This window comes from Sinohyriopsis cumingii, chromosome 6 (assembly GCF_028554795.1).
Source record: "Sinohyriopsis cumingii isolate HCF-2022 chromosome 6, ASM2855479v2, whole genome shotgun sequence".
Classification (NCBI taxonomy): Eukaryota; Metazoa; Mollusca; class Bivalvia; order Unionida; family Unionidae; genus Sinohyriopsis; species Sinohyriopsis cumingii.
In genome coordinates this window covers 97,419,407-97,428,727 of record NC_142966.1, presented here as the reverse complement: position 1 = coordinate 97,428,727, position 9,321 = coordinate 97,419,407, and positions in this window count along the sequence as shown.

Here is a 9,321-nt window from a genome sequence, read left to right as displayed (position 1 = left end):
AAGTGAAGGGAAAACAAGAGCCCCATTATAAGGTTGAGTGAAAATGAGAGCATTGTTATAGCAATGAGTAAAAACAAAATCAATAGGATAAGACTGGGTAAAACCATTAGCAATACTAAATGACTGAGTAACAAAACAAGAACCATACTATAGGAATGAGTGAAAACGAGAGTCATATCATAGGACTGAGTGAAAACGAGAGTCATACTATAAGACTGAGTGAAAAAGAGAGTTATAGCAATGAGTGAAAATGAGATTCATACTATAAGATTGAGTGGTAACGAAAGCCATATTACAGGAATGAATGAAAACGAGAGTCATGTTATACGAATGAATGAAAACAAGAGTCATTATAGGAATGAGTGAAAACGAGAGACATACTATAGGACTGAGTGAAAACGAGAGTTATATCAATGAGTGAAAATAAGAGTCATACTATAGGATTGAGTGAAAACGAGAGCCATCTTATATGAACAAATGAAAACGAGAGACATAATATAGGACTGAGTGAAAACGAGAGTTATATCAATGAGTGAAAATGAGAGCCATACTATAGGATTGAGTGAAAACGAGAGCCATCTTATATGAACAAATGTAAACGAGAGACATACTATATGATTGAGTATTCACGAAAGCCATAATATAGGATTGGTCGTAACGGGAGTTGAATCATAGGACTGGGTAAAAACGAGAGACATATTATAAGACTGAGGGAAAACGAGAGTGATAACACTGGACAACAAATTTTTACAAAAGTCATGTTACTGAAATAAAATTAGTCAATTCTTATCAATTTTTATGTGCTGAACACGAATATGACAGTCAAATTGCAAAATTGGCTCTAGTTTTTTTGTAATCTGCAAGAAATTAATGTTTACATAACGAAATGCATTCCAATAGTAAAAGGTCAACTGTAATAGCCTACCTATAAAAAATCAAGTCATTGACTACATCTTAGATTTCTTCGCCTGTCTCTTGTACAGCTGTTCGGGAGCATCTCTGAGGAGTGTCCAGCAGTAGTCAGCCAGCATTGTAGTGGACCATTTTCCCTGGTATCTTTGTTCCATTGTTGCGATATCTTGATGAAAACGTTCGCCGTGTTCATCACTAACAATACCACAGTTGCTAGGAAAGAAATCCAAATGGGAATGAAGGAAGTGAATCTTTAGAGACATATTGCAGCCAAGCTTCTTATACTTCATCAACATGTCTTCTACTAGTTCCTTATAGTTTTCTGCCCTAACATTTCCGAGGAAGTTTGTAGAAACTAGGCGAAAAGCATTCCATGCTTGTTTCGCGTCACCTTCCAGCAAGTTGTTGAACCGGTCATCTTTGAAAAGCTCTCGAATCTGAGGACCCACAAAAACTCCCTCTTTAATCTTTGCTTCGCTGAGTCGAGGGAATTTTTCATGCAGGTATCGGAATGCTGGCAAAGTCCGGTCAATGGCTTTCACGAAGTTCTTCATCAAACCTAGTTTGATGTGAAGGGGTGGTAGCAAGATTTTCTGAGCCTCAACCAGAGCTGGGTGTTGGATATTCTTCTCTCCAATGGCTACATTCTGCCTGTGAGTCCATTCCTTCCTCATGTAGTGCATTTCCCTTGCTCGGCTATCCCACTCGCATAAGAAACACATGTATTTTGTATATCCTTGCTGCAGTCCCATTAAAAGGGCAACTACCTTCAAATCACCACAGAGGTGCCAGCTGTACTTGTTATACTCAATGGAATTCAGTAGCTGCCTTAAGTTATCGTATGTCTCTTTCATGTGGACAGCATACGCTACTGGAATAGATGGAAGAATGTTTCCATTGTGCAAAAGCACAGCCTTGAGACTCAGTTTCGAAGAGTCCACAAATAGTCTCCATTCTTGTGGGTCATGAGTGATTTTTAAAGCATTCATGAGGCCCTCAATATCGGAACAGAATATCAGATTACTTTCCTTTCTGAAGAAAGGCTCCAATTGCTGGTGGCGCTTTCGATATGCAGTAATTGTGACATCTTCTTCTAGAAGATTCCATTGTTGGAGTCTTGATCCTAGCAATTCTGCCTTGTTCTTTGATAAGTCCAAATCACGAATCAGGTCATTTAGTTCTTCCTGTGTTATTCTGTGTGGGGTTGATGATGCACCACAGTGAAAATCTGGATCACTGCATGCTGATGGACCAGGAGAAGAACAGGTCGACTCACCTTTGTCTTCGTCAGATGAATCAAGAGAATATTCTGCTGGAGGTTCTGGAATAGGAAGTCCCTCACCATGTGGAACTGGTCTCAATGCAGACGGAATGTTTGGGTAGACTATTCTCGACTTCTTTCGCTTCGTTATTCCGCCGGAAAGAGGAGGAACCAAGCAGAAGTAACAGTCATTTAGGTGGTTGCTTGGCTCTCTCCACACCATTGGGACTGCAAACGGCATTGATGACCTTTTGCAATTCAACCACTGTGAAAGCTGTGTTGTACATGTAGCACAGCATATATGCGGAGCCCAAGGCTTGTCTTGGTCACCAACCTTGCATCCGAAGTAAAGATGATATGCCTTCTTCACTTGAGAATGGATACTTTTCTTCTGGTTGGCAAATGTCACTTCCCCACAAATATAGCAAAAATTGTCCGCGGTATTAACACACTTTCGAGGCATTACTGTTCTTTATTGTACGTAAATGGATAAAATAATAAGTTTTATGTAACAGTAGCTTGAACTGTCTCGCACAACGTCTAAAATATTTTAAATGCTGAACCTATCTGATTGGGCTTTATATAGTACACTGCTTACGTCAGCTTCAGCAGCCGCCTGGCATTAGTATAATAGGCCTACACATGTATAGTACACTGCTGACGTCAATTTACTTCAGCAGCCGCATGGCATTAGTATTGCATTGCATCAGAAAATGATGCAATCAACTGTGGATGATGTGAGCATGATGGTATTATGCAATGTTACATCATTATTCCGGATGTTGCTGCAGTCCTACTGGAGAAATTTACACAGTGAAACATAGAAAATGAGGTATATGAATATCTTCAAAACGAGAGCCAATACAAATTTTTCACGGTTATATTCGTGTTCGGCACACCAAAATACTACAGATTAGGGCCTTTTCAAGTCAGTAATGATTTCACTGTTGACCAGTGTAATATAGGAATATGTGAAAACGAGAGCCATGTAATATGACTCAGTGAAAACGAGTCATATTATAGGACTGTGTGAATACGAGTCATATTATAGGACTGTGTGAATACGAGAGACAAACTATGTGACTGAATGAATACGAGTCATATAATAGGACTGAGTGATTACGAGAGACAAACTATGTGACTGAATGAATACGAGTCATATTATAGGACTGAGTGATTACGAGAGACAAACTATGTGACTGAATGAATACGAGTCATTTTATAGGACTGAGTGATTACGAGAGCTCGGTTATATGACTGAGTGAAAACGAGAGACAAACTATAGGACTGAGTGAAAAACAGAGACATATTCTAGGACTGGATAAATACGAGAGTCATATTACAGGATTGGGTGAACTGGATAGCCGTATTATAAGACTGGATGAAAAGAAAGATTCAGTGTTTCAAAAATGGATGAAAACGTGTGCCATACTATCAGAATGAATATTTCGGCAATTTGATTATAGTCATTCCATTTTGGTCGTCAGCACCCTTGAATTTACTTAGCCATTACCTCTAAACTAAACAAGAAATAACCAAAACATGTGCTAATCACTATTTACATGACCCTGCTGTAAATTCGGCAGGAACGTGTTCAGTGAAATGAAGGTGGGAAGAGATTCGAGTTAAATAATTGTACTCATTCAAAAATTGTTCATTGAACTTATCGGATCTTATTGTTCCTTTACTTCCAAAAATAACTTGTTTACATCATTAATGATCTGAATGCTGAGAATAGGTTCATGGATAAAAGAGGAAAGCTTGAAAATGTAGTAGTGAATACATGTTTTTGTGACAAACGTATTAAACAAATATGTTTCTTCCTGAATCTCACTGGCCCTCATACACGCATTATAACCTTATACAGATTTCGCGTCACATGAGATGTTGTACACAACTTATAGAAATGCACAGATGTCGACCCAAGCAATTGCTCCGGTTCACCTACCCAGAGAATTGGCTGGTAAGGCAGGCTTTTCGCCGAATGAGATTGATGTTAACGGAAAACAAACTGCTTCCGATAAACTGGGTATATGTGTATAAATGTATAATACGTTATATATTGATCAAAACTGTTACTGTATTCATGTAAATGGTTAATTTCAATAATCAAAGATTAGTCTACGCATAGACTGTCACCATATTTGTGGTTGTTTTTTTTCCGTCACCAATAATAACCTATTCCATGACCTTTGCTAGTTCCATTCAAGTTAATCCATTACAGCAATGAGTAAAAATAACTCAACATCCAGCTGGTGCAGCAGGTTGACGGTGAACGTTGTATAAGATATTAATTGCTTATCACACTGTTGTTGTTCTGGTTTGAATGCCCATTATCAAAGTAGTATTGTCTATACATGGCGGATTGTATAGATGTTGGAGAAAGAACCAGGAATACCCCCAGTAAGAACTATCGACGCACGGAAAGCTATTGGCAAGCTTTTTCATATACCATCACTGGCCGAGCCCGAGACTCGACCGTATGCGGACAGAGATGAAAAGACAGTGATCGGTAAAGGCAAGCGCTAAATTACAATTTCGATCATTCTAGCATAATTACAATTTCGATCACTCTAGCATAATTACAATTTCGATCACTCTAGTATAATTACAATTTCGATCACGCTGGTATTACTGAAGAAGACGACAAAAGAACTGCCGGACACATTTATGGGCAATATAGTCCAGGTTCCATGATAATTTCAGAAACTACAAGAGTATAGAAATAGTATTCAACTGTCACTGCGTACATTTTCGTTCTCTCCATCGAACCATTTTTCTCTCCCACCCACCCCATCTCATCACCTCTCTCGCATGATAGACTGCTTATAATATCACGAAGCTGAATCTTCACTTAGTTTCTTCGTGTATTATTTTATAAAATTAATAGGGATACAACATCTTTCCTGTACAGCGTTACTAACATCTCCATGTTCTCGTTGATTCAAAATGAACTTCAGCAGAGTGTAGTATGGTCTAAAACCATTTCTAATTTCGCATCCAACATCCCAGCATGGATTCCTCTGTCTTGATTCTCTAGAATTTCTTTAAGTTGTTGTTGTTGTTGTGGGGTTTAACGCCATTTTTCAGCACACGATAGGCTATGCATGGCGGCCAGTATTAATAGTGGAGGAAGAACCCTGGAAAACCTGGGGAAGAACCACCGACCCACGAGAAGCTACTGGCGAGCTTTCTCACATACACACGTTAGCCGAATCCTAGACTCGAACCCACGAAGACAGAGGTGAGATGGCAGTGATCCGTAATGGAGAACGCTTTAGACCACTCGGCCACTCGGGGCCCCCAATTTCTTTAAGTAAATTAGACTTTATTTGGAAATATTTGGAGGGCAAACGTCGAAATGGAGGACAGAATGGGTCGGTCGACTTCTAGGACATGCAAGTTGGAAATGGATGACAACAATAGCTTGTTGAAGTCGTTTTCTGAAAACCAAAATGTTGAGGGGACAACTGAGTAAAAATGTCAGACTCAGAGTATGAGTTTGAGAATGTTGTCTTAAAGCCGGCATTGGCAAAAGTGAGCAAGTTGTGCTCAGATTTAAAAAATCGAAAGAAAATAAATTTCTTCACACTTCCTACGTAAGTTAGGGAATATAAAGATATTTGTTTCAATTTTTTTAATCAACTTCGATGATCAAAATCTTTAATCATTTACGTTTCTCCATATTATTATTATTATTATTAAGGTTTCTGTTAACATCTTTATCCTTTAAATTTTAAACATACTGAAAGGTAAGCTATTGTTAGCCGTCTACACTAATAGCATTTAGTTTGAATAGGGTGGTTCGAAAGAAGTTATTGCATGTAATAATTCGGGCATATAAGTGCGACAAGACCTGATGACATCCCAACAAAAGCCCTCAGAACAGACATAGAGGCTTCAGTGGAAATGATATACCCTGTCTTTGAGAATATATGAAAGGAAGAAGAAATACCGACTGACTGGAAGGAGGGATACCCTATCAAGATCCTCACGAAAGGCGACAACAGCATTTGCTCCAACTACAGAGTCATCTTGGAACGGACGAAGGAGGCCGTCGACCCACATACGAGACGAGCAATCGGGCATCCGGCAGATCATGTACTGACCAAAAATTGACTCTTTGCATCATAGTCGAGCAATCGTTGGAGTGGGATTCTTCGCTCTACATCAACTTTGTCGATTATGAGAACGCATTCGACAGTGTGGACCGAGAGACACACTAGAAACTTCTTCGCCACCGCGACATCCCAACCAAGCTGGTGGACCTGATCAAGAAGGCTTACAACGTAATGTCCTGTAGTGTCATTTATACACAACAACAAACATACAGCCTCCTAGTGCCGTTAACCTTCCTTCTCGCCATCAACTGGATTATGAGCAGAGAAATGGGATCCAGTGGGCATTGTAGAGTCAACTTGAGGACCTGGACTTTGCCGATGGCCTAGCGCACTTGTCCCACAGCCAGCAGCAAAAGCAGGACAAGATCGACAACTGGCAGCTGTATCATCACAGATTGTAATCAACATCCGCAAAGACAAGACCAAGATCCTCAAAATCAGTTATGTCAGTAACAACCCAGTTGTACTGCATGGAAGTCCCCTGGAATAGGCGAAGTCCTTCACGTACCTGGGCAGCATTATCAACCAGCAAGGTGGCACAGACGCAAACGTCAAGGCAAGGATCGGAAAGGCGATAGCAGCTTTGATTGAGCTTAAGAACATCTGGTGCTTCAAAGACATTTCCTTGACTACCAAGATCAGACTGTTCAATCCAACGCCTACTGTATGGAGCAGAGACCTGGAGAACAAGTTATGTATATAGTGGTGCTTTTATTTTATTTTTAACTCACCACAAGAGGTAAATACAAGATTTCCAAATTGGCCATGGATATTTGGTTCAAGCAATGAATATAAGCAAACATAAACTAGGTGTTCTCGTATTCTATGCAGTAAAGATCATCACAACCCCATTAGTGGCTTCCCGTGGGTGGTGATAGTCTTAACGGGGCCTTCCTTGGTTCTTCCTTCCCCAAACATACTGGCCACCATATATAACCGACATAAGGGTTTGTTGGAGTTTTTGTTTTCATTGCGTTTGGAAAATAAAAAATGGCAAATTTCGTTTAAGGATTATATTTGGATAAAACTAAAATCTTAAAACAAAACATGACAAGAATATATGGTTCGCTGGTACACTAAGATACGTATGATTTAGTGCACAAGCATTTTGTGTTAACAAGTTAACCGGACTGACATGGGTGAATTCGGAAGCTGCATTATGTAGAAGTTTCGATTACGATTCCTATTAGACATTTGAGCTTGTTTGATCTCTTCGCGGACGAACGCATCCTGATGCAATTAAATAACATAGGTAAAATAAAATATAGTGTATGTATTAGTGTACTTAATAGATTATTGTGAACTCATTCAAAGTAGCTTCATCAAGACATATCCCACTAATGACAGCCAACCATTCAACTGTAAGGGACCTTTATCGACCCACAGATTGAGGCCAGACTATCAGGGTTCCTTGAATCCATAAAAGCCTGGGGGAGGTGGCACCATTCCCTTCCCCAGGAACAACTAGCAGGCTGCGGAACAGTCAGAAAAAAGTGGCACATGCACAATTGTACGCACGCCACTATAATTAAACTCAACAACAACAAGACATATCAGTGTTAGAGTACATTGCATGTCTCACAGTGTTAATATTTCCATAGCAATTATAGTACATGAGAGATCAAATTTGAAATCATCCTTCAAATGGATTTGCAATAGGCGATCATACATTTTTTTAAAAATCTGCCACAACTCATAATAATGCTCATATGACTTTGACCTTAGAACATTTGTCAGACTGGTAATATCGATGCCAACACCTCTGTTAGAATCAATGGGACTAATGCTTTTCATCTTTTCAGTAGACAGGACCAAGAGTTGAACTAGAATTTGACAAATGTCATGATATCCATTTCTCTGTTTTAAACAGCACGATACAAATTCTACTTTAAATCTTAAAGCGTGTGCGTAGATTGCATATACAAAATGTAATCACTTCTAATTAAGTTCATAATTATATGCCAATTTAAATATCAGTAAAGTGCAAGACGTTTTTAAATATTATTTTCAGGTCTACCACTTTAGAAAGATTGGAAAGTGATTCAAAAGAATATTTTACATTAAAATTATGGAAACAGCACATGTTAAAAAAGATTGCCATCCAGTAATATGAAATGCAAAACCAGAAACAGATTATCAAAACACGACTCGTCGCTTATCGTTCACACATTGCAGTGCATGGGATGTCCGTACAAATTAAACAAAACCAGGGGAGCGGATCTAAATGTGTAGGGAACTTTGTATTTGGAACTAAACAACAAAGCTAGCTGTATTTGGTGCATTATGTAGAAGTTTTAGTTTATGTCATGTCTTCAATAAAAAGTCTAGTATTTAGGCTGCATATGAGATTATATCCATTTATATTTAGACAATGCTTTTTAAAAAGACACGCATCGGTGAAAATGTATCTTCTTTTGTCAGAATAACTCTAATCCATGTCTTTTTCCTGTAGAGTTGGTTCAAGTGTTGTTTTTCGCATCGTTCTACTTTTGTCAGGTTGAAAATATGCGACTGCAGTCTACGACAGTGTGTGATATCCATTCTAACGATGCATATGATGCATATACATTTACTAAACTAAACTTTACGCTCAAGGTCTGTGCAAGAAAGACATGAAAACCATTTGGAACAGTGATACCACGTGTCTTTAGGTATATGACCTTTGAACCCACGGTCTCACAGGGCAGATTTTTTTAATGAACTTTCATTGGACTAACACAGACTGCAGAAAAACTTCAGTAGTTCTACATTAAAGATGCAATTTAAAACTAACCAACTGCCAAATTTTAATATAGGTATTCTGGTTAATTCCTTCTACGTCAGCTTTTACACTGAACCAAAACAACCACCAACCCATCTGTTTACGTTAAATTTTGACAGCAAGGAGCTATTTTAATTATTTTCTTGTGACAAGGCGACTCAGACAATCCAGATAGGTCTTAAGCATGTTTAAAGTTCACTGGTATTACAGCACATATGTATTCTTCTTATCACCCATAAAACATCCAGCATGTATATATTTACCAC